This window comes from Microtus pennsylvanicus, chromosome 11, assembly GCF_037038515.1.
Source record: "Microtus pennsylvanicus isolate mMicPen1 chromosome 11, mMicPen1.hap1, whole genome shotgun sequence".
NCBI lineage: Eukaryota > Metazoa > Chordata > Mammalia > Rodentia > Cricetidae > Microtus > Microtus pennsylvanicus.
The window spans coordinates 20,626,699-20,653,500 of NC_134589.1; the positions used below are offsets into that span (position 1 = coordinate 20,626,699).

Here is a 26,802-nt window from a genome sequence, read left to right on the forward strand (position 1 = left end):
AAGAAAGAAAGAAAGAAAGAAAGAAAGAGACTTGACCCAAGCCTCGCCTCATTCAGATGTCCTTGCTTTATTTTGTCTTTGTTTTTTTTTTTTGTTTTTTTTTTTTATTTTTTGTTTTTTTGGTTTTTCAAGACAGGGTTTCTCTGTGGCTTTGGAGCCTGTCCTGGAACTAGCTCTGTATAGACCAGGCTGGTTTCGAACTCACAGAGATCCACCTGCCTCTGCCTCCCGAGTGCTGGGATTAAAGGCGTGCGCCACCATCGCCCGGCTTTTGTCTTTGTTTTTTGAGGTAGTCTTTCAACATCACCCAGGCTGGCCTTCTTACAATCCTAAATGCTGAGATTATGGACACAGACTTCGAGGTTTCAGGCCTGCGTTTTGTGTGTATGCACGCTCACAAACAGGAATTGACCTCAAGGCACTGTTTACTTTTAATTAATTATTGCAAGAGCATCTCTACTGACCTGGAACTCAACAGGTAGGCTATGCGGTCACTGAGTTCCAAGGAGTTTGTCTTTGCCTCCCTAGCACTGGGATTACAAACACATACCACTATGCCTACCTAACTTTTTATTATTTTTATTTATTTCTTCTTTTGGAGACAGAGTTTCTGCATAGTCTTGACTGTCCTGGAACTCACTGTATAGACCAGGCTGGCATCAAAGTCACAGAGGTGCCTACAGTTTTTTTCAATGCAGAGTTTCTCTGTAGCTTTGGAGCCTGTCTGAAACTAGCTCTTTTGGACCAGGCTGGCCTTGAACTCACAGAGATCCCACCTGTCTCTGTCTTCTGACTGTCATCCAGCCCAATCTAACTTTTTTTTTGGTTTTTCGAGACAGGGTTTCTCTGTGGTTTTGGAGCCTGTCCTGGAACTAGCTCTTGTAGACTAGGCTGGTCTCGAACTCACAGAGATCCGCCTGCCTCTGCCTCCCGAGTGCTGGGATTAAAGGCGTGCGCCACCACCGCCCTAATCTAACTTTTTAAGTACAGGTCCTAAGGATCAAGTCCTCCTTTGTCAACTGAGCTACTTCCCCAACCCTTCAGACTTTGTGTGAGTGCAGCTGTATGTGTGGGTTCTCTGTGTATACACATCCGGAAACTTCCAGGAGTTTCTCTCATTTTACTTGTTTCTCTCATTTTACTGTTAACCCCATAGCTCCCGGGCGATTCCCCTTTCTGTCCCCCATCTCACCTGGGATTGTTGAGATCACAGATACATGCTGCTACTGTCCTGCCTCTCTCTATTTTTTCTTTATTTTTTCAAAACAAGGTTTTCCTGTGTAACAGCCCTGGCTGTCCTGGAACTCGCTCTGTTGAACAGGCTGGCCTATAATTGACAGTTATCTGCCTGCTTCTGCCTCCCAAATTCTGGGATTAAAGGCACATGCCATCACCACTCAACCCTCTTTGCAATTTTGAAAACATGTATATTTTTTCTGCGTGTGTGTACCACGTGTGTGGAGGGTAGAGATCAACTTGGGTGAATTAGTTCTCTCTACTGTGTGTGTTCTGGGGCTTGAGCTCAGGTTGACCCCATACCTTTACCTGCTGAGCCACATTGCCAACCCCACACCTGGCTTTGTATGTGGGTTTCGAGGATCAGACAATCAGATCTGAAATCGGGTTAGGCTTACACGGTAAGCATTTTTTCACCTACTGAGCCAGCTCTCCAGCCCCATGGACCTCTTACAAGGGCACCAGTCACATGAGGGCTCTGCCCCCATCTCATAATCATCTCCTAAAGGCTGTAGCCCCCATACCATCACTGGGGAGCTAGGATGTGAGTTTTTAGGGGGCACAGCACTGAGACCAGAAAGGGTATAATAAGACAGTGGTGGACCGGGCAGCCGTCCTTGCTCAGCACCACGTGGCTGGACTCTTCACTTGGAGCATGAGTGGCCAGATGCTTTATTCAAACTTGGTTTCGCTTCCAAGCAAGAGAGAAACCCTCCTTGGGGGGCAACCCTGGCTTACTGCTGAGGCACTCCCTGTCCTTCAGTTTCTTGACCTGAATTTGGGGAAATGAACACAGTGTCCTAAGAGGGAAAGAACTTTGTGAAATAGCTCAGTAAGGAAGAGGCATAAACACTGGGGCAGATTACATGGGAAGAGTAATTAGTTGTGTAAAGCAGAATAAATAAGCAGGTTGAACTTGTGATATCACTTAAGCCTGTCAGAGTTCTTTTTTTTTAATTTTTATTTTCATTGATTTTTATTGAGCTCTACATTTTTCTTTGTTCCCCTCCCTGCCTCTCCCCTCCCCTTCAACCCTCCCCCAAGGTCTCCATGCTCCCAATTTAATAACGAGTTCTTTTTTAAAAAAATATTTATTTATTTATTATGTATATAATATTCTGTCTGTGTATATGCCTGAAGGCCAGAAGAGGGCGCCAGACCTCTTTACAGATGGTTGTGAGCCACCATGTGGTTGCTGGGAATTGAACTCAGGACCTTTGGAAGAGCAGGCAATGCCCTTAACCACTGAGCCATCTCTCCAGCCCCTAATAACGAGTTCTTATCTCTTTCTACTTCCCATGTAGATTAGATCCATGTATGTCTCTCTTAGGGTCCTCGTCTAGGTTCTCTGGGATTGTGATTTGTGTGCTGGTTTTCTCCATTATGTAAATGTACTACATTTTCCTTATTCATTCTTCGATCGAGGGGCATTTAGGTTGTTTCCAGGTTCTGGCTATGACAAACAAAGCTGCTATGGACATAGCTGAGCACATGTCCTTGTGGAACGATTGAGCATCCTTTGGATATATACCCAAAAGTGGTATTACTGGCTCTTGAGGAAGGTTGTTTCTTAATTTTCTGAGAAATCGCCACACTGACATCCAAAGGGATGTCAGAGAGTTCTTAACCCAGTGTCTGGGATCAAGAACTGTGTGTGCTCAGGGAAGGGGTGGATTGTCTGATGACATTCACCAGAAAGCCCAGCAGAATAGGTTTATTTGTTGAAGGATTTTAGAGGCATCGGGGAGATGACTCAGCAGTAAAGTGCTGGCTGCTTTTCTGGAGGTTTGGAGTTTGGTTCTTAGCATCCGTACTGGGCAGCTCACAACTGCCTGTATCTTCAGCACAAGGGAACCCTTGACCTTTTCTGGCCTCCTCAGACAGCTGCACACACGTAGCATACACATACAAATATACTTAAAAGAATTTTATTATGGACTGGAGAAGTGGCTCAGCAGTTAAGAGCACCAGCTGCTCTTCTAAAGGACCACAGTTCAGTTCTTGGCACCCACATGGTGGCTCATGTTACCTTTTGAAACCATAGTCGCAGGGGCTCTAACTCTCTCTTTTGGCCTCTTCGGTCACCAGGCAGTAAGTTACGTACAGACACACATCCAGACAAAACACCCAGACAAACACAATTTTAAAAATTTAAAAGGGGGCTGGAGAGATGGTTCAGTACTTAAAAGCACTGTCTGCTCTCCAGAGGTCCCGAGTTCAATTCCCAGCAACCACATGGTGGCTCACAGCCATCTGTAATGAGATCTGGTGCCCTCTTCTGGCATGCAAGCATACATGGAAGGAATGTTGTATACATAATAAATAAATAAATCTAAAAAAAAAAAAGCACTGGCTATTCTTCCAGAGGACCCGAGTTCAAGTTCCAGCACTCATACTGAGTGTAATTCTAGTTCCAGGGGATCTGAGACCATCATACAGACACACATGCAGGCAAAACACTAATGCACATAAAATAAAAATCATTAAAAAAATTACAAGGTGTTACATATATCCACACATAGAGATGGTACTTTCCGGAGTATACTATGGTGCCATGGTGCACCCTCACGGCAGGATTTGTCTTCCTGGAGCATATGTCAGTATGAAAAATGAAAGACAGTCTCCAGAGCAGGAAGCAGACAGTCCCTCGGCCCTACCTCACCTCTGGTCCAGGGTGGAAACTTGTAAGTCAGCCAGGCTATGCCAGAATGCCTGAGGTTTTTTCTTCCCCGAACGAGAACTTAAACTCTGGGGCCCTGTCTGGCACTTGTGGAGAAACAGACGGTTCAATACACTCTGATGAACAACAACTCTCAGAGAAAGCGCCTGTGTTTTCTCTCCCTGAACCGGAGTCAACTATGACTAACGTGTCCTCGGCAGAGGGCAGCCTCAGCGGTTGGGGAGCGAGATGGAGGACTTTCCTTCTTCCTCCAGGAAGTGTACTTTCTCTGTCGTGTCAGCTGGCAGGATGCCTGGCTCCGCGCTCTGAGCCAAAGAGGCTCTCATGGGGACGGCCTCCTCTTGTCTGCTGTAACCTTTCCTAAGGTCCTGTACGCAGCCGAGGCCTTTTGGTAAAATTCCCTGTTTTTCTTAAAATGCCAGCCTCAGGCTGGGGGTATATCTCAGCGGTAGAGCACCCCAAGCATGGGCGAGGTCCTGAGTCTCAAACTGAAAAAGAAACACATGGAGACCCCCACCAACCTCAGGTCTAAGTGGGGTAGATGGAGGGAGACCACTGGGTAGAGGCTGGTCAAAAACAAAGGATCGAAACTGACATAAGCCTCTCACCCCTACGTATACCAGGATAAAGCAGGATTGCCATAAGGTGGAGGCCAGCCTGGGCTATGGAAATAAGAAAAGTGGGGGTGGTCTGAGGAGACAACTCGGTCAGTACAGCACTTGCCACACATCCACACAAAATTCAGGAGGCAGAGACAGGAGGATTCCTAGAGTCTGCTGACCACTCAGCCTGGCTAAATCAGTGAGAGACACTGACTCAGTGGTTAAGAGCACTGGCTGGTGTTCCAGAGGTCCTGGGTTCAATCCCCAGCAACCACATGGTAACACAGCCATCTGTAATAGGACCTGATACCCTCTTCTATCATGTATATATAAAGAGCACTCATACGCAAATTAAACAAAATACAAGTTGGTGGAGAACAATAGCGGAAGATGCCTGACATTAAACTTTAGCCCCCAACATACATACATACATGAACATGTACGTACACACCTTTTTTTTTTTTTAAAGATTTATTTATTTATTATGTATACAACATTCTGCCTCGATGTATGCCGGCATGCCAGAGGAGGGCGCCAGATGTCAGTACAGATGGTTGTGAGCTACCATGTGGTTGCTGGGAATTGAACTCAGGACCTCTGGAAGAGCAGCCAGTGCTCTTAACCTCTGAGCCATCTCTCCAGCCCCGTACATACCTTTTTTAAAAGACAGGGTCTCTCTATGTATTCTGGCTATTCTATAGTTAATTAGACCAGGCTGGGCTCAAATTCACAGAATCTGTCTCCCAAGTACTGGAATTAAAGACATGAGCCACCATGTTCAGCAATTTTTCTTTGGGTGGGGGAGGCAGAGTAATTTTAAGAGCTCTACAGTTGCCAGGCAGTGGTAGCCACACCTTTAAACCCAGCACTTGGGAGGCAGAGGCAGGCAGATCTCTGTTAGTTCTAGGCCAGCTACAGAACTAGTTCCAGGACAGGTTACACAAAGAAACCTTGTCTTGAAAAAACAAAAAAGCAAAACAAAACAACAACAAAGAAACAAAAAGATTCAGATTAAAAGTAGCTCTTCCTACATCAAATTATGGGGCTGGAGAGATGGCTCAGTGGTTAAGAGCACTGGCTGCCCTTCCAGAGGACCTGGGTTCAATTCCCAGCACCTACATGGCAGCTCACAACTGTCTGTAACTCTAGTTCCAGGGGTTTCAACAGCCTCACACAGACATACATGCCGGCCAAACACCAATACATATAAAAATAATTGAATTTGGAAATAAAAAAGAACTCTACAGTCACCGGGTGGTGGTGGCACATGCCTTTACTCCTAGCACTCGGGAGCACTGTGTGTCTGAGGCCAGCCTGGTCTACGGAATGAGTTCCAGCACAGCCAGTGCAGTTACAGAGAAAAAAGAGAGTTCTCCAGCCCATCGTGGCAACTATCTTAAAAACTATCACCACCCCTTTTTTCTTCATGTTTTCTGGGGTGGGGAGGAGCACCGGGGATCCATTCCAGATCTTCACACTTACTGGGCACCGAGCTACACTCGCAACATCACTGGATTCTTAAGGTTTGTAAAGAGAATAGATTATAAATGTTATGACCACAAAAATAATGGTGTGAGTTGGATCATATATACAGCAGCTCGCTGAGCCTTTCTCCAGTGTACACACACTTCAGAATATCCGAGGACATGTAACTTTTTTGCTAATTACATTAAATAAAGCCAGCCCAACGGTGGCGGTACACACCTTTAATTCCAGCACTTGGGAGGCAGAGGCGGTGATCTCTGTGAGTTCCAGGTCAGCCTGGTCTATAAAGCAGGTGTTAGGACAGTCAGGGCTACCTAGAGAATTCCTGTCTCCAAAGACCAACCAAGCAGAAAAACAAACAAATAAATAAACGAAGCCAAGGCGTTTCAGAAAGCAATAACACTTCTGAGGACAGAGAAGCTTCTAGTCAGCTTACAGCGGGGCAACTCACATTTAGGCTGCTACTGTGGACTTGTGTCTATAATGACCGAGCCCAGAATTCGTTTGCTTATTACTCAAGATGTTCTTTTAGAGCCGAGCAAGTGCCAGGTGCGTCCTAAGCTCCTGCGCTCACTGGGGACAACAGCCTTAGACCCTGATTTTAAGGTAACTATAGCTGAGGGAAAGAAAAACTGGTGGAAAAAGAAAGGAAGGCAAGAAAAAGGAAAGGAACGAGGGAGGGAACGCTCAAAATTCTGTGGAGTCAAAAAAGGAAAAAAAAATCACTAGGCAGTGGTGCCGCATGCTTTTAATCCCAGCACCTGGGAGGCAGAGGCAGGCAGATCTCTGAGTCTGAGGCCAGCCTGGTCTAATGTAGCGAGTTCCAGGACAGGGTCCAAAGCTACACAGAGAAACCCTGTCCTGAAAAACCAAAAAAAAAAAAACCCCAAAAAACACAAAAAACCCACAAAAAAACCAAAAAACATCCCCAGGGATGTAGCCAGGCGTGTGGTGCAGGAGTGATGGTCTAGGTGTTGCACTGCACACCTTTGATCCCAGCACTCGGGAGGCAGAGGCAGGCTGACTTCTAAGTTCAAGGTCGGCCTGGTCAGCAGAGTGAGTTCCAGGACAGCCAGGGTTACACAGAGAAACCCTGTCTTGGAAAACAAACAAAGAATCACCAGAGAAGACAGCTCACCTGTTACGAGCACTTGCTGCCCTTGCAGGGCTGGGGTTTGGTTCCCAGCAACCACAACTCACAAACATCCACAATTTCTGTTCTAGGGAATCCAATACCTCCTCTGATCTCCATGGACACCAGGGCACACACATGATGCCCATACGTGTGTTCACATAAAATATTCATACATATAAAATAAAATAAATCTGGGGGCTGGAGAGATGGCTCAGAGGGTAACAGCACTGGCTGCTCATCCAGAGGTCCCGAGTTCAATTTCCAGCAACCACATGGTGGCTCACAACCATCTGTAATGAGACCTGGTGCCTTCCTTGCCAGCAGTATATTGTATACTTAGTAAAAAAAAAGAAGCCGGGCGGTGGTGGCGCACGCCTTTAATCCCAGCACTCGGGAGGCAGAGGCAGGCGGATCTCTGGGAGTTCGAGGCCAGCCTGGTCTACAAGAGCTAGTTCCAGGACAGGAACCAAAAGCTACAGAGAAACCCTGTCTCGAAAAATCAAAAAAAAAAAAAAAAAAAAAAAAAGAGAAAAGTTCTGGGCAAAAAATAAATAAATAAATAAAATAAATCTAAAAAATTTTGAGGAAAGAATCATTTTTCAGGCTGTTCTTATCAGTTTCATATCTGTTTTTTTAAAATATTTATTTATTTATTATGAATATAATATTCTGTTTGTATGTATGCTAGCAGACCAGAAGAGGGCACCAGGCCCCATTACAGATGGTTGTGAGCCACCATGTGGTTGCTGGGAATTGAACTCAGGACCTTTGGAAGAGCAGGCAATGCTCTTAATCTCTGAGCCATCTCTCCAGCCCCCAGTTTCATATCTGTTATATCCTTTATCTGAAGACATTTTTCTTGTTGTTTTGTTTTGTTTTTCCAGACAGGGTTTCTATGTATAACAGCTCTGTCTGACCAGGTTGGACTCAGACTCACAGAGATCCATCTGCTTCTGCCTCCAGAGTGCTGGGTTAAAAGCGTCTATCACCACCACTTAACAGCTCCGAGGACAATATATTAAATGGACTTTTGGAACTAGGAGTTGGAATAGGAGCTTGCTCCGTCCACTCCACGCATCGACCTGGTATTGCAGTACTTCCAGGAACGGTGCACCCCCTCGGGGGATTTTGGGAAAATTAAAAAAAAAAAGGAAAGAAAAGAAAAGAAAGGAAGGAAGAAAGAAAGAAAATGAAACATGGAAGTGGAAAATATTACGACAGAGAAGGAGTCCTGGGGAGGGTCTGGTCCCTGGTGTCCGGCATCTTGACCATTAGTGCTGAACAGACAAAACCCTGGAAACAGGCCAGCAGGCTCCCTTTCCAGCAGGATGGCCACCCTAAATCTCTCCTTTAAATTCCAGAGTTGCAAACTGTTTGCCTCAAAGGTGCTCAGAGTCTAGAAGTTGTGGGTTGTCCATGACTCTTCAAATGTGACAGCTGGAAGAAGACTTAGCGTGAAGCTGCTACCTCTCCCCTCCCTTCTTCTCTCCCTTTCCCTACCCTCCTCTCCCCTCTTTTCTATCCTTCCTTCCTCCCCTCCCCTGCCCTCATCTCCCCTCTTCTCTCCCCTTCCCCTCCTCCCCCCTCTTCTCTCCCCTTCCCTTCCTCCCCTCCCATGCCCTCCTCTCCCCTCTCCTCTCAATCTTTTAGAAAGGTCACTCTGTAACCTAGGCAGCCCTCCACGTTGACGTCCTTCTCAGTAGTGAATTCAGGTGAGCAGCACCAGGCCTGCCTGGGCTGTTTCTTCTGACTCCATAGGCTGACCTCTTTTCTTATTTGGGAATGGGTAACCCCTTGTGATCCAGGCACGATGGCTAACACCTGTAATCCCAGAGCCCAAGAGACTAAGGCAATAGAATTACCTAAACCCAGGAGTATGAGACCAGCTTGGGTAACAGTGCAACCTGTCTCAAAGCAAAACAACTCTTGACTCACTTGAGGGAGCGACATTTGCTTAGTGTTAGTGTGTGACCGGCATGCACAGGGTTCTGGGTTTTCTCTCTCCACTGAAACAATCAAACAAACGAACCCCAAACAAACAAAAACACAGTTATTTACTCTTCCTAAGAACCCTCTTTGATAGGTCCTATTGCCGTCCCCAATTCACAGGTGAGGACAGAGGGAGAGGCTTGGCTGAGCATATGTCTGCCTTTCCCCCTTCACTCCCTCCCTCCCCTTCCTCTCTTTCTGAAACAGGATATCCCATATCTAGCCCAGACTGGTCTAAATTTGCAGGGATCTTCCTGCCTCTGTCTCCCCAGTACTGAGATTGCAGGCGTGTAGCAGTGTGCCTGGCTTGGAGGCACAACTTTGGGCAACAGCCTGGTTCCTAAGCCATCACTGAGCCGTGGGGCCATCTGGCTGCTCAGTGATATGTCTGATAAGGTACTTAAAAAGAACGCATAAGCTACCATGCTCACCGGGTGGTGGTGGCGCACACCTTTAATCCCAGCACTCAGAAGGCAGAGGAAGGCGGATCTCTGTGAGTTCGAGGCCAGTCTGGTCTACAAGAGAGAGTCCAAAGCTACAGAGAAACCCTGTCTTGAATTTCTCAGGGTCGGATAAGTAGTTTTGGGCCCTGGGGCTGTTGGGTGAGTCTGGCAGGGAAAATACCCAAGTTATTTTCCAGCTTCAGCTGGGAAACTTTCCACTGCAATGTTGAGAGTCTGTCGTCCAGGGAGGCACACAAGGTATGCTGTAACTGAGAAGCCACGGTTTATTCTTTTCCATGTATGTACACGGGAAAGCACAGGAAGGGTGTCTCCTCCATCTCCTCTGCACTCCACCATGTCAGGTGTCTCCATCCCTCTCCTCTATGCTCCCTCTGAACCGGAAGCTCACGCTAGGGCCCACCTGCCTCTACTCCCAGTGCTGGGGTTACAGGCATGCGCAGTCACACAGATTTTCCCCCTCAGTGTGAGGGCTTTGATCTCTGGTACTCATGTTTGTGCAGCAAATGCTCTTACCCTCCGGGTTACCTTCCTAGACCCCGGAGATTAATCTTCATGGGGATCTAAAGGTAAGCCCCTAGTTCCCACACTTTATCCTCAGCTCGGTTTCCTTCCTTGTTCCTGTGAGCCTGGTTAACAGACAGTATTAAATGAACATAGTTTTCCGGTTTTGATGCCCATCTCTCTTCCCTCTTCTTCCCTTCTTCCTTCCTGTTTTTTTTTTTTTTTTTTTGGCGGGGGTCTACTTGGCTCAGAAAGGCTGAAAACCTTCACTGTGGCCAAGTAAAGGCCCTTGCTTTCCTTTCCTCGCCCCATGTTGTGATGATGTCAGTGAACTCGTCTGTGGTGTCGCACAAAGCGGTTTAGTTTCTCCTGCCTCTATAGCCCGGATCAGGGTCTTTCAGCAATGGAGTCCCAACAGCCCATCTCTTGTGATGGAACAGCAGGGGGCGCTGTGAGCCCGTGCTTGCAAGAGGCCTCTGGCGGAAGCCTCAGAAGGGCTGGGGATGTAGCTCAGTAGGCAGAGGTCTGATGAAGCCAGTCTGGACCCTGCCTCCAAGTTAATTGGTTAGTGACATAACTAGATAAACGAAGCAAAAAGGCTGAAAGAGCCCTTGTTCAATCAGGTAGGCATGGTTTCCTGGTGTCTAAAACATGGAACATAACGTTCCAAAACATGAGCAGGGAAACAAGGAGTAAATTGTAGCCTTCTGGAAATTATTTCCCCTCCCTCCTTCCCTCTCTCCCTCCTCTCTTTCTGTGTGTATGTGTACATATGTGTACAGATTCCTGCCTGTGTTGGTACACGTGTGTGCACGGGTCCTCATGCTTGCATGGCAAATGCTTTATGGATGGACTGTCTCCCCAGGCTCTCTCCCTCTCCCTCCCTCCCTCCCTCCCTCCCTCCCTCCCTCCCTCCCTCCCTCTCTCCCTCCCTCCCTCCCTCCTTTCCTCCCTCCCTCCCTCCTTTCCTTCCTCCCTCTCCCTCCCTTCCTCTCTCCCTCTCCCTCCTTCCCTCCCTCCCTCCCTCCCTCCTTTCCTCCCTCCCTCCCTCCCTCCCTTCCTTCCTCCCTTCCTCTCTCCCTCTCTCTTCTATTTTTTGGGGGGGGGTGTTTCAAGACAGGGTTTCTTTGTATAGCCCTGGCTGTCCTGCAGCTCTGTAGACCAGACTGGCCTTGAACTCAGAGACCCACCTGCCTCTGCCTCCCGAGTGCTGGGATTAAAGGCCCGTACCATAATGCTTGGTTGCTCCTTTTTTCCTTCTCCTTTTATTTGCCTTTATTCTATATTTATGGTGTGTTAGTTAGGGTTCTGTTGCTGTGAAGAGGCACCATGACCATGGCAAGTCTTATAAAGGAAACATTTAATCGAGGGTGACTCACTCACAGTTCCAGAGGTTCGATCCGTTATGATCACGAAGGGGGAGCAAGGCAGCATGCAGGCTATGTGGTACAGGAGCTGAGAGTGCTTTAGCTTGCAGGTGACAGGAAGTCCACTGACTCACTGGGCGGTGAATCCTGAGCATAAGAAACCTCAAACCCTGCCCCCGCTGTGACACACTTCCTCCAACAAAGCCACACTTCCTAATAGTGCCACTCCCTATGAGACTATGGGGGGCAGATACATTCAAACGACCACATATGGGTACTGCCTTAGAGTTTCTATGGCTATGAAGAGACATTATGACCCCAGCAACTCTTATAAAGGAAAGCATTTACCTGGGGGCTTGCTCCCAGTTCTAGAGGCTTAGTCTATTATCGTCATGGTGAGGAGCAGGCGGCACACAGGACCCTAGAGCAGTGTCTGAGAAGTACATCCTGATCTGCAGGCTGGAAGAGGAGGGAGGGAGGAAGGGAGAGAGGGAGGGGGAGGAGACAGCCAGACAGACAGAGACTGGGTCTGGCATGGAATTCTGAAGCCTCAAAACCCACACTTCCGGGCTGGAGAGATGGTTCAGTGGTTAAGAGCATTGCCTGCTCTTCCAAAGGTCCTGAGTTCAATTCCCACAACCACATGGTGGCTCACAACCATCTGTAATGAGGTCTGGTGCCCTCTTCTAGCCTACAGGCGGACAAAATATTGTATACATAATAAATAAATAAATATTTTTAAAAAAACCCACACTTCCTGTCTTGGTTTGGGTTCTATTGCTACAAAGAGACACTATGACCATGGCAAGCCTTATACAGGAAAACGTTTTACTGGGACTGGCTCAGAGGTTCAGACTATCATTGTCATGATGGGCATGGCAGCACCCGGGCAGACATGTCACTGGAGCAGGAGCTGAGAGCGCTACACCTTGATCTGCAGGCAGCAGCAAGAAACAGAGACACTGGGCCTTATTTGAGCTTCTCAGACCTCAAAGCCCACCCCAAGCCGCGTACCTCCTCCAATAAAGCCACACCTACTCCAACAAAGAAAATTCCTCCTAATACCTGCCACCCCTACGGACCTATCAGGGTCATCCCTCCGCCTCCAGACAGGGTTTCTTTTGTAGTCCTGGATGTCCTGGAACTCACTTTCTAGACCAGGCTGGCCTTGAATTCACAGAGATCCGCCTGCCTCTGCCTCCTAAATGCTGGGAGTAAAGGCGCGTGCCACCACTGTGTGTGTGTCTGTGTGCCTTGTATATGTTGTGCCTATGGAGGCCAAAGGGTTCAGATCATCTGGATTTAAGGTTGTGAGAGGCCCAGGACCTCACAGATTCAGTGAGTCCGAAGTCCTAGCACAACCCCTAGCAGACTGGCTCCCGGTCCAGAGCCAGGGAAAGAAACACACCCTGAAAACAGGACCAGAGCCAGGGGAAGAGACACTTTGTCCCCAAACCTAGAGCCAGAGAGAAGCTCTCAGACCCTCAAACTAGGACCAGAGCCAGAGGAAGAGACACTTTGTCCCCAAATCTAGAGCCAGAGAGAAGCTCCCAGACCCTCAAACTAGGACCAAAAGAACTCATTAAGCCCCAAGATTCAGGACATACCAAAGATATTTGCCTTTGCCCCAAAATTAGAGTTAAAAAGGTATAAAGACCACTCCTGACACCAAAAAAAAAAAAGGTATAAAGAATCAGAGAAAAAAATATAGTTTGGCCCTAGAAAGAGCCATTTCTGCCCCTGACTCAAAACCAGCCAATCCCTGAACAGGGAAAACGAACCAATCAGAGCCTCAGGCAGTTACTGGCAGTTGGGAATTCTCAGGCCTGGAAAGCTCCAGTCCATCATTGGAGGGCAGCCAATCCGAAGCCTCATACCACTAGGGGGCAACCGATCACAAGCCCTGAGGCTTGGAATGCCCGGGGCCTCTGCCCCTATATAAACCTCCATATTTTTTTATTTTTTACTGCTCTGGGTCTCTCCTGTGCTGTTCTTAGTGTTGCCGTTGCTGTTGTAGCTGCCATCGCTGCTGCCACTTCAGATGGATGGAGGGGCCCGAGTTAACTCATGAATAAAGACTCCGTTTTTTCATCAGAGTCGGTCTTGTGGTGGTGATTCGGTTCCAGAATTTGGGCGTAGCAGATGTCTGTGAGCTTCAGCGTCAGTGCTGGCAGCCAAATCTGGGTCTCTGCAGGAGCAGCAAGGGCCTTTAACTGCTGAGCTGTCTCTCCAGTTCCCTTCTTGTCTTCTTTGCATTGAATTCCACAGCTCCCTTAGCTGTGAAGGCAACGCCTCCGTGTTTATGTTCATTTGATGCCAGGTAGCTTTTGTTTGTTTTTTTTTCAAGACAGGGTTTCTTTGTATAGCCTGCCTATCCTGGAACTCTGTAGAGCAGGCTGGCCTCGAACCGACAATGCTCCAGGGTGCTGGGATTAAAGATGCATACCCCCGCTGCCTGGCTGATCCCAGCTAGCCTTTAACTGGAAGAATTAATTCCTTTATGGAATAAGACTGTGAACAGGCAGCATCTGTAGAATGTCCGCGAGAATCCAGTTTTGGAAATCATTGCCACTTTTGAAAATGAAGTCCAGGGACAGACTTCCGAGTCAGGAACTTAGGAAATTCTGTGTGTGACGTTTGTGGCCTGTGCTTCTTTTAGGTAAAGCTTCCATGGTGGTAAGAACTGCGCTGGTGAGATGGCTCAGTGGGTAAAGACCCTTGCTGCCAAGCCTGATGACCCAAATCCCAGCCCTGGAACCCATAGAGAAGGAGAGAACCTTCAGCAAACTGGCCTCTGACTTCGTGTTCACCATGGGTGCAAACATGTGACACACATGAAATAGGTAAAAAAAAAATTCTAAAAATTCTTTATTGATATAAAAAAAAAAAAGAAAAACAGTCCAGAACACACAATCAAAATAAACAACAATCCCACTCCCACTCCTCCCAAAACCCAAACAAAATAAGTAAATAAATAAGGCTTGGGCCGTGGGCTGTGCAGAGTCCTTGCTTGGCATGCGGAAGGATCCGATTGTCGTGTGTGTGTGTGTGTGTGTGTGTGTGTGTGTGTGTGTGTGTTGGGGGGTGAGTAGCCGTCACCTCCAGCTGAGCTGGCTGGAGAATGTCCCTGCGCAGCCACTAAAAGACCGCTCTGGCTTTACTGTGTTGGCGATGTTTTGACATTTCCCAACTTCTTTTCCCCGCTGAAGGAGGAAGAGAAAGAGAAGGAAGAGAGGAAGAGGGGGAAAAAAAAGGACGTTAAGTCTTATTTTGTGTTATTGGGGAAAAATCTGGTCAAACATTCAAAATGCCTGATTGTATTTTCACGGAAATTTAGGAAAAGCTGGCAAAAGTCCTGCCATGTTAGGAGCCTTAAGGAAAACTGAAGTCATATGGTTTTCAAAAATGGATACAGTAGCTGGGCAGTGGTGGCACAGGCCTTTAATCCCAGTGTTCAGGAGGTAGAGGCAGGCGGACTTCTGTAAGTTTGAGGCCAGTCGGGTCTACAGAGCGAGTTCCAGGACAGCCAGGGCTACACAGAGAAGCTCTGTCTGAAAAAACCCCACATACACACAAAAATGAACACAGTACTGAAAAATAAAAGCTCAAAATGCTCAAATATACCACCGATTGCCTGGAGAATGTTCTGACAAGCGGGCACTAAGAGCAGTGCAACCTCAAACCTTTGACCCACTAATTTCTGAGACTATACCCCGTGGCAGTAATAACCCAAAAAATGGGAAAAATGTAATTTTCACAAAGATCTTCATGTACTATTTATAAGAGCAAAATACTGGAACTGGGCCAAATGCCAAATAAGGGAACAGCTCTGTCCTTTTGGCATAGGAGCCTAGGTAGCCTCAGCCTCGGCTCTCAGGGTCTTGCAGAAGCAACGAGAACATCGTAAAGCGTGTGTTGGTGCAGAATGCCCAGGGCGCGACTGTGTGAGGGCCTTCAGGGATGGTGTGGCCATTTGCTGTGTCCGCCACAGTCCCCGCTGTCTGACAGTTCCAGATGGTGTGACTGGGAATCAAACTGGGGTCTGCTGGGAGGGACCGGAGCTCTTCACTTCTGATCTTCACTCTATTTCAACGTTGATTACATATTATTGAATAATGTATAGGTGTGCATGCCACAGTGGGATGTGGGGATCAGAGGTCAGTTTGTGGAAGCCAGTACGTTCCTTCCACTGTGTGGGCCTGGGGCTCACACTCAGGCATGAAGCCTGGGGACAGGAGCTGTTATACCCAGACATCCCACTGACGCTTATTTATCTGCTTTGAGACAGGCTTTTGTGTCGCTCTGAGTGGCCTCAAACTTGCTAGATAGTTTAATGTCACCTTGATCTTAGGCTCTCCTGCCGCCATCTCCCAAATGCTGAGTGACAGGCGTTTGTCACCACTTGAAGTGGTCCTGAGGATCAAACCCAGGTTTCCTGTACACTAGTCAAGTACTTTACCAACTTGCGCTACATCCCCAGCCTTGTATATAGAATATTTTTAAAGCAGTGTATCTTAAATATGAGATAATATTTAACAACCGGAAAACAAGTACATGTTCACTGGAGGGAATGTTGCTACTTAATATTTTTCTTCTTTGTTTTTTTTTTGTTTTTTTGTTTTGGTTTTTCGAGACAGGGTTTCTCAATAGCTATGGAGCCTGTCCTGGAACTTGCTTTGTAGACCAGGCTGGCCTTGAACTTGCAGAGGTCCTCCGGCTTTTGCCTCCGAGTGCTGGTACTAAAGGCTGCTGGTACTAAAGGCGTGTGTCACTAGCACCCAGCTCTAGGGAATTCTTTTTTGTTTTCTTTTGTTTTTCGAGACAGGGTTTCTTTGTAGTTTTGGAGCCTGTCCTGGAACTTGCTCTTTAGACCAGGCTGGCCTCGAACTCACAGAGATCTGCCTGTCTCTGCCTCCCGAGTGCTGGGATTAAAGGCATGCGCCACCACTGCCTGGCTCTGGGGAATCCTTAATGTCAGACAGCTCTTCAGCATGGGAGGTTATTTTTTTTCTTCAACCTTAACTTAGTGAAACACAATTAAGTTGGGATCTCCATGTTAGTAGCTAATGGAAATTAAAATACATATATTAAAACAGTACCGACACTGAATTCTGTGGTAGAGTGACAGGGAAGAGAGGCTCAGTGGTAGAGTCCTTGCCTAGCATTTGCAAGGCCCTGGATTTAGTTCCCAGCACTGCAAATAAAAGGGAGGGGTAAAGGGAATAAGGGGGATGAGGAGGGGAGGGGGAGAGGAAGGGGAGGGGAAGAAGAGAAGAAAAGGAAAAACCATGAGTTAGGAATGGTAGTTTTCCCTGTAATACCAGCATTTAGGAGAGTGAGGCAGGAGGATTGCACATTTTAGACCAGTTTGGGCTATATAGTGAGCACCAGGCTAGGCTGGGCTACAGAATGGAGGAAAGGAAGGAAGGAAGGGAAGAAGGAAGGGCAGACAAATGAACGTAGTATGCATTTGATCCCCATCTCTGAGAAGTCAAATCTGAGCAGGGTTACGCAGAGTTTGTCTTCACTACGTTGTGTTTTGCTTGCTCTCCTTGGTGACTTTATCAACAGAGTTAAGTACATCCAGAGCCTCTGGGGAGACAGCTGATCCCTCCACTAACTTCTACAACAGCAGGCTGTGTCAGACTTGGCTCATCTCACCCAAACTTTGGCCGAGATGCTCAGTCTTTCTGGGGTCCAGCGTGGTCTGCATCTGTAGGTAACAGCATGCATCATGTTGGGGTCTCTGACTCTGGAGCTCACGGTGCTTTTACTTGTATGAACACAGATGCAGTGACTCTGGTTGCTTTCACAGCCAGACCTGATTGGAATATTTTCAAATTTAGAGCAATGAATCTCCCACGTTAAGGGAACTGGAAGAGGGTTGTTTGGTCAACCGCAAGAACGACCCCCACTTTCTTCCCCTCAGAAGTTCAAGGTCCTCTTGAGCTACATAGTAAGTTTGATACCCTACATCCCAGTTGGGCTACATGAAACTCTGCCTTTAAAGAAAAAAGAGGGCTGGCAAAATTGCTCATCAGATAAAGGTGCTTGCCCTAATCCTGATAGCCTGAATTTGATCCTGGGACCCACATGTCGAAAGGAGAGAACCAACTCCCACAAATTACCCCTCTGACTTCCAAATGGGTGATGTGTTATGTGTGTGCTTCTCTCTCTCTCTCTCTCTCTCTCTCTCTCTCTCTCTCTCTCTCTCTCTCTCTCTCACACACACACACACACACAAAATAAAATGTAGTAAAATTTTAGAGAGAGGGAGCTAGATATAGACAGACAGACAGACAGACAGATAGATGGATGCATACATACATATGTGGATAGATGGAAAGATGGATAGATAGGTAGATAGACAGATGGATGGAGGACAGACGGATGGATGGAAAGGCGGATAGGTAGATAGTTGATTCAGGTAAATTATGATGGTATCTCCTTTCTCATTGATTTAGTCTCTGTGTTCTAGCCCTGACATTATTGCTATCTCAGGTCCATTCAGTGTCTGTGACAAGGGATTGCATATTCATGACCTCTATCAGTAATGTCCTCTCCAATTTTGACATATAAAAGTGTCCTTACATAGGAAGCAACTGTTCTTTCAGAGTCACTTTTCTCTTTTGTTTTGTTTTAAGACATTTTGTATAGACATGATGGTGTTTTGGCAATGCTGTGAGGGTTTCCTTACCTACAAAGACAACGGCATGTTTTAGTTTTGTCTCCTCCAACCCAGGTTTCCCAGGTGGCTTCACACCAACTAAAACTTGAGAGAATGATTAGGGATGTGGCTCAGTAGCAGAGTGCGGGCCTAGTGTGCACGAGGCAGGGGTTTTGACCCCAGCTGCAGCAAGCAGCTTGAGTAGTGTATTTCCATCGAAGACTTCTTCACTCTGACCGGCTCGCCTCCAACACCCCCCCAACACCCCCTTGTTTGTTTCAATTCCACCCTCCCTCCCAATCTCTCCCTTAGGACTAAACATTGTCCTGTCCCCAAAGAAAGAAACCTATACCTGAGAGGGAACCCTAAATTCGACGTAGAAAAAGAGCTCTAAAAGAGCAGGAAGTTCCCAGAGTCTTCTGTTTCTTAAAATGGGTTGACCTCAGTCCAGCCCACAGGTGGAAGAGTCTGATGGAGTCATTGTGCTGGGAGTCATTTGCTCTTCCTGAGTTTCTAGGCACACGTATCTCTCACTGCTTTGGAAATGAGGAAGCGCCTATTTCTAGAGATGGGTTGGTACCCATCTGTTGACTGAGTGTGGAGAGCCGGGCTAAGATTGCGGTTCCCATATTCACGTCTTTGAATCCACATCTTTGAATCCACTCTGATACCTGTCTGGATCCTACCCACGGCTTCAGAACCAGGAGCACTCTGCAGTGGTGTCCTGCAGAGACTGATGTGGCATCACCCCATGCAGCAGGTGAGAGGGATAAAATGGACTGATAAGGAAGACCTTGGCCGATTAAAGACCTGGTCTGTATTAGTTACAATTCTCGTAGCTGTGGCAGAAACCCTGATAAAAACCTCCTTAAGGGAGGGAGGGTTTATTCTGAATTATGACTTGAGGGTGTGGTCCATCATTGGGGAAGGCGGCAGTAGGAACGGTGAGGTGATGATTGGTCCTATCACGTTCGGAATCAGGAAGCAAAGAGATGAATGTTGCTGCTTAACTCACTTTCTCCTCTTTTTTTTTTTTCGTGATTTTCGAGACAGGGTTTCTCTGTAGCTTTTGGTTTCTGTCCTGGAACTAGCTGGAACTAGACCAGGCTGGCCTCGAACTCACAGAGATCCGCCTGCCTCTGCCTCCCGAGTGCTGGGATTAAAGGCATGCACCACCACCGCCCGGCTCACTTTCTCCTCTTAAAAAAATTTCCTGGGGAGAGAGGGATCACATGCCTTTAATCCCAGCACCTGGGAGGCAGAGGCAGGAGGATCTCTGTGAGTTCAAGGCTGGCCTAATCTACAGAGTGAGTTCCAGGACAGCCAGAGCTACACAGTGAGACCCTGTCTCAAAAACCAAAACGACAACAACAAAACTTGTAGCCAAGTGTTGTGGCGCACACCTTTGATCCCAGCACTCAAGAGACAGAGGCAGGCAGAACTCTCCAGGACAGCCTGGTCTACAAAGTGAATTCCAGAACAGCCAGGAGTACACAGATAAACCCTGTCTTGAAACAAACAAACAAACAAATCCTGTATGTGCGTCCGTGTGTCTGTGTCTTATATATACATAGATGTTCATGCGCGTAAATGTGGCACCCGAGTGACATGGCACGCGCGCAGTTAGAGGACAACCGCAGGTGTCAGTCTTGCCTTCTCTCTTATTGGAGACAGGGTCTCTTGTGGTTTGCTTCAGTACGCAGCAGGCTAGCTGGCCCATGAGCTTCTGGGGAATAATTCACGGTCTCTGCCTCCCATCTTGACCTAGGAACACCAGGGTTACAGGAATATGCCATCAAGTCTGATCTTACACAGGTTCTGAGGATTCAAACTCTGATCCTGCAGGCACTTTTCCCCAGGCATCTATCTTCCCAGACTACTGGTTTTCAAACTCAGGGTGGGTCTTCCCTGTCAGTTAAAACTCTCTGGAAACACCTGGAGGTGTATCTCCTAGGTGACTCCAAATCCAGTCAAACTGATAGTGAAGACAGTTACCATCCAATCCAAAAAAAAAAAAAAAGAAAATTAATTTATGCTGCTTTCGTCTTTATAGCCGTCTACCACTGGCTCCTTGCAGTTGCTAGCTAGCATCTCCTCTGAATGAATTACATCCTCAGTTTCCTGACAGCAGTGACTTTGCATTGATTGCACCTTCATCCCATTTCTAGCCAGTTCTTTCTCAAAAAGCACCAGAAGAGTCTCTTCCATCTCAAGAGGCTTTTGAAGAACTCTTAGGTACCAACGCTACTGTCCTATTTTATCTACATGCGCAGGCCTCAAACGCATCTGTCCGCTTCGGCAATTACTACAGAGCAAAGTCAATAAATATTAGGAATTCAGCAGTTAAAGTCATGGGTTTCAACCAATAGTCGGCATCTTCCGACAGGTTACAAATGGCTCGATTGACTAGGGCTGGGACTTCAAATGTCCAGATGGGCCCGCAAATAAAATGGCCTCGGCCCATATAGCGGAACTCCATTGCTGGTGACAGTCAGGGGAGTTCCAGCTGGCTTCCTTGACCACATCTTTTGCAAAGCAAAGAAGTGGAAAAAGTCCTGATATAGGTGTGATCTGGAAAATTCAGAGAGGAGGCAAAACCACAGACAGGCTGGCAGTTCCTTACAAGGTTCAATTTTGGACCAGGCATTTCCATTCCGGAGGGCACTCCCAAGGGACATGACATCATAGGGCTGTGCAAATAGTCACAGCAGTGTTAGTCACAGTAAAGCTCAAAGTGGAAACAACTCAAACGTCCACCAACTGAGTCATAAGTCAACCGAGTGTAACGCAGCCCTTCAGAGAAATAGCACTTGTCAATAACAAAATGGATACCCACCCAACGTGGTGGCCATGCCTTTAATCCTGGCACTTAGGGGGTAGAGGCAGATGGATTGCTGTCAATTTGATGTCATCAGCCTGGTGAACACAGCAAATCCCAGGTCAGCCAAGGCTACATAGTGAGACCCTGTCTCAAAAACAAACAAACAAACAAACAAACAAACAAACAAATCACCAGCAGCAAAACCCGTCTGTGCTGGATAGCTTTATGACAAAAGCTAATATCATCTGAGAGGAGAGAACATCAATTTAAAATATCTCTAGAAGAACAGACTGTGGGTGGATCTGTAGGTCACTTTCTTAGTGATTGCTGGGGGGAGGGACCAGCCCATTGTGGGTGGTGCTGTCCCTGGGCTGGTGGTCCTGGGTTCTGGAAGAAAGCAGCTTAAAGGCTGGGGGGGTGGTGGCACACACCTTTAATTCCAGCACTTGGGAGGACGAAGCAGCAGATCTCTCTAGGTTCGAGGCCAGCCTGGTCTACAAAGTGAGTTCTAAGACATCCAGCACAATAACATAGGAAAACCCTGTCTCAGAACCCCCCCCACCAAAAAAAAAAAAAAAAAAAAGAAATCAGGCTGAGCAAGCCGTGAAGAGCAAGTCAATAAGCAGCAGCCCTCCATAGCCTCTGCATCAGCTCCTGCTTCCAGGTTCCAGCCCTGCTTGAGTCCCTGCCCTGACAGCTCTTGGTGATGAATTGTTATATGGAGCAATATATAGAAACCCTTTCCTCCCCAAGTTGCCTTTGGTCATAATGTTTTATTACAACAATAGTGACCCCAACTAAGACCCACCTTTGTAGGGTTTTTATTTAAATCTTTAAAATAATTTACATTTATCCTGGGTGGAAATGGTGCATGCCTTTAATATCAGCCCTTGGGAGGTGGAGGTAGCCTGATCTCTGTGAGTTCCAGGCCAGCCTGGTCTACAGAGTGAGTTCCAGGACAGCTCCAAAGCTATACAGAGAAATCCTGTCTTGAAACAAAACAAACAAACAAAATTTACATTTATGTATTTATTTAGTGTGTATGTGTGAGGACTTACACATGCTATGGCATGTTTAAGGAGGTCAGAGGCCAACTGGGCAAGAGAGGGTCCTCTCTTACCGTGAGTGTCCTGGGGATTGGACTCCAGCCTGCAGGCTTGGGGGAGAAGGAAGAAAAGAGAGAAACGGAGGACAGGATTACTCCTAAAGCGAGCAGAAAGTATGCTATAGATGTGTGGGACAGCAGGAGGAAGAGGTGTCTGGGAGAGACGGGACAGGAGGAAGGCGAGTGGGAAGGTCAAGAGGCCAGGAGCCCAAGGGAGGAGCCAGGTCCAAGAGAGCATGAGAAAGGGCGGCCGAGAGACTGGAACGGCCAAAATGTCTGAGTCATGTTCATCAGTATGAGTTGCTATGACAAAATATCACAGACTTAGCCCAAGTTAGGGTCTTCTGGTTCTTCCATGGCTAGAAGTCCACAGTCAGGTCACGATCTCCAGCCCAGGGAAATAGCTAATAGAGGTGCCATTAACATAGCAAAGCGGGTGCTGTCCGCCAGGTTTTCCCAGCATCCCCCAGTCTCCCCTGCTACAGGGCCCTCCTGGCTCGCTTACCCAGCCCCCTATCCTGAAGTCTGCAGCCCAGCTATAGGGCTGGGCTTCCCTGCCTGCAGCTCTTCTGGCCCCTAGATAACTATGTTGGCTTTGCCAATTCCTTAGCCCATGATACCTGTCTTCCTTGGAGACTCCTCTCCCTTCGCCCTCCTCACTTAGACCAGTCTGGTCTGGTTCACTTCCGCCTCTCCCAGGTGTCTCTGTCTCTGCTTCTGGCTATGCTCTCTCCATTTTTTTATGATTTTCAAATTTATTTATTAAAGATTTCTGCCCTCTCCCTGCCACCGCCTCCCATTTCCCTCCCCCTCCCCCAATCAAGTCCCCCTCCCTCGTCAGCCCGAAGGGCAATCAGGGTTCCCTGCCCTGTGGGAAGTCCAAGGACCACCCACCTCCATCCAGGTCTAGTAAGGTGAGCATCCAAACAGCCTAGGCTCCCACAAAGCCAGTACGTGCAGTAGGATCAAAAACCCATTGCCAGGGGGCTGGAGAGATGGCTCAGAGGTTAAGAGCATTGCCTGCTCTTCCAAAGGTCCTGAGTTCAATTCCCAGCAACCACATGGTGGCTCACAACCATCTGTAATGGGGTCTGGTGCCCTCTTCTGGCCTGCAGGCATACACACAGAATATTGTATACATAATAATAAATAAATAAATATTAAAAAAAACCCATTGCCATTGTTCTTGAGTTCTCAGTATTCCTCATTGTCCGCTATGTTCAGCGAGTCCGGTTTTATCCCAGGCTTTTTCAGACTCAGGCCAGCTGGCCTTGGTGAGTTCCCAATAGAACATCCCCATTGTCTCAGTGTGTGGGTGCACCCCTCGCAGTCCTGAGTTCCTTGCTCGTGCTCTCTCTCCTTCTGCTCCTGATTTGGACCTTGAGATTTCTGTCTCTGTCCAGTGCTCCAATGTGGGTCTCTGTCTCTGTCTCCTTTCCTCGCCTGATGAAGGTTAGTATTCAGGAGGATGCCTATATGTTTTTCTTTGGGTTCTCCTTCTTATTTAGCTTCTCTAGGATCACGAATTATAGGCTCAATGACCTTTATTTATGGCTAGAAACCAAATATGAGTGAGTACATCCCATGTTCCTCTTTTTTGGGTCTGGCTTACCTCACTCAGGATAGTGTTTTCTATTTCCATACATTTGCATGCAAAATTCAAGAAGTCATTGTTTTTTACTGCTGAGTAGTGCTCTAATATGTATATATTCCATACTTTCTTCATCCATTCTTCCATTGAAGGGCATCTAGGTTGTTTCCAGGTTCTGGCTATTACAAACAATGCTGCTATGAACATAGTTGAGCATATACTTTTGTTGTATGATAGGGCCTCTCTTGGGTATATTCCCAAGAGTGGTATTGCTGGGTCCAGGGGTAGGTTGATCCTGAATTTCCTGAGAAACCGCCACACTGCTTTCCAAAGAGGTTGCACAAGTTTGCATTCCCACCAGCAATGGATGAGTGTACCCCTTTCTCCACAACCTCTCCAGCAAAGGCTATCATTGGTGTTTTTTATTTTAGCCATTCTGACAGGTGTAAGATGGTATCTTAAAGTTGTCTTGATTTGCATTTTCTTGATCGCTAAGGAAGTTGAGCATGACCTTAAGTGTCTTTTGGCCATTTGAACTTCTTCTATTGAGAATTCTCTGTTCAGCTCAGTGCCCCATTTTATAATTGGGTTGATTAGCCTTTTACGGTCTAGCTTCTTGAGTTCTTTATATATTTTGGAGATCAGACCTTTGTCAGTTGCGGGGTTGGTGAAGATCTTCTCCCAGTCAGTGGGTTGCCTTTTTGTCTTAGTGACAGTGTCCTTTGCTTTACAGAAGCTTCTCAGTCTCAGGAGGTCCCATTTATTCAATGAGGCCCTTAATGTCTGTGCTGCTGGGGTTATACGTAGGAAGTGGTCTCCTGTGCCCATGTGCTGTAGAGTACTTCCCACTTTCTCTTCTATCAGGTTCAGTGTGTTCGGACTGATATTGAGGTTTTTAATCCATTTGGACTTGAGTTTTGTGCATGGGGGCTCTCTCCATTGTTATCTAGAATAAACCTTCTCCTCCACCATAAGGAGCAGTCTTATACTTCCTCTTTCTTTCTTTTCTTTTTTTTCCATTCAGATATCACACTGGTCAGGTCTGGTGAAGGCTTTTTCTTGGTGTGCATATGGCTGCCTGTGTTCTTACCTGGTACAGAGAGAGAGCAAGCTCTCTGGTGTCTCATCAATAAACTTATCAAAAAGGCCCATCTACATCATGACTTACTAATCTCAGTTCCAAATCCCATTGAAGGGTTCAACATATGAGTTCTGGGGTGGCACAAATACCCAGGCCATAACAACATATGTTATAGTTTCTTTTTGTATCAGCCAGTATTGTGACATGCCACCATGTACTTATAAATATAGACAGTTCACATAGAGTTTCTTATTCTCAGCTCTTCGACCAGTTATATGTAAGTCTCTGTTAAGGGATGCAAGAAACTTTTCTGGTCAAGGCCGAGAGCAGCACAGATCTATGGGTATAACTATAAATACTTCTAAGGCTGTTTGACAACCTGATCCCTTGGCAAAACAATAATGGAGCTACTCCTCAGGGCCTGCAACCTTCCCATGTGTTTGATTGTTGTCACTGATTTTTTTAATAGATATTTATTTATTTATGTATACAGTGTTTTGCCTGCATGAACATTTGCAGGCCAGAAGAGGGTACCAGATCTCATTCAGATTGTTGTGAGCCACCATGTGGATGCTGGGAATTGAACTCAGGACCTCTGGAAGAGTGGCCGGAGCTCTAGGCCTCTGAGCCATCTCTCCAGCTCTATTGATTTTCTTTTTTAACAGGGTGATAGCACCACCCATGAATCCCTTCCTGAGAAGCATGCTCAGGCGCCCAAAGAGGCTAGAAGGGATCCCTTGCAACTGAAGTTAGAGGCAGTTGTGAGTCACCAGTGTGGGTGCTGAGACCTGAACCTGGGTCCTCCGGAAGAGCAGTTGGCGCTCTTAACCACCAGACCACCTCTCCTGTGGCGAGACTGCCTGGTTGTTAAACTGGTCCCACCATTGTGACTAGCTCCTCATCCGCTCTGTGTATGAGTGCATGTGATGTGAGGTTAAATGGCAGTAACTTCCCGGTGATGTTGAGAGGACGTAGCTAACTGTAGACAGAGATAACTCCCACAGCACGTTGATGAGCGCCAACTGCTGCTGGTGTGCTTCCCAGGGCACAACTGGACATCGGGTGCTTCACATTCTGCCAGCATCCTCTGGCAAGGAGCAGGAGTTTGGAGCATCAAGTGTAGGCCCCAAACCTGAGTTGAGGGTTCATTTTTTAAAAATATTTATTTATTTATTTAGTATGTATACAATATTCTGTCTGTATGCCTGCAGGTCAGAAGAGGGCACCAGACCCCATTACAGATTGCTGTGAGCCACCATGTGGTTGCTGGGAATTGAACTCAGGACCTTTGGAAGAACAGGCAATTCTCTTAACCTCTTGAGGGTTCATTTAGACAGATGAGAGCCAACACCCTTCTCCCTGGGACCATTAGTATCTCAGATAGGCTTAGCCCTGCTGAAGAACCCCAGGCTAGTTTGAAAATCCACCCTCCTGAAATAAACACGTTCCAGGAGTCTGGGGCAATCAGTCAGCTCTTGCCACAGGCAGTGCAACGTGATGGTTATGAGGGGGATAGGGGGAGGCTTTGGAGGTGGGACTGTGAACCAAGATGAAATAGATTGTCCAACAGAAACTTGCTGTAGTTCCCCTGAGGTTTCTGGGTGTTCTGAGCTGAGCGGCCTTGGGCTTTCTTTACCTATAACCCCAATCCTTGCTGACAGCAGCCACTTGTCTTGTCCTGCCCCCACCCACTCATCCACTCTTGCACGCAATGACTATTGCTTCACTTGGCTGTGGCTCTGCCCCCACCCTCCCTCAAGCTGCAATGTGATCCCTGAACAACTCTGGCTGACCTGTGGTCTGGTAACTAGTATGCCGTCTGGGCCAACACTATCTTTGTAGTTCTGAAGCTTGGCAGTGCAGCTAGCTTGTGGTCTGCCTGCCCACTTAACCTCATCTGACCCTTGTCTTTCACAATAATTAGCAGGTGAGTTTAGTATCAGCAAGCGAGCCTTCAGGAAGGTACCTCGCCCACCTTGCCTGCCCAGTGTATAACATGTCAGGAGCTGCACGTGGGAAAATGGGACCAGAAGAATTTTAGGAAATAAAACTCTTACCCTCACTGCTTTTGGTGTTAG

The 26,802-nt window shown here is 47.2% G+C and overlaps 1 pseudogene; it reads left to right on the forward strand.

Moving 5' to 3' along the window:
* Positions 1-8,136: 8,136 nt before the first annotated feature.
* LOC142832101 (U2 spliceosomal RNA) lies at positions 8,137-8,257 on the forward strand (annotated as a pseudogene).
* Positions 8,258-26,802: the final 18,545 nt, after the last annotated feature.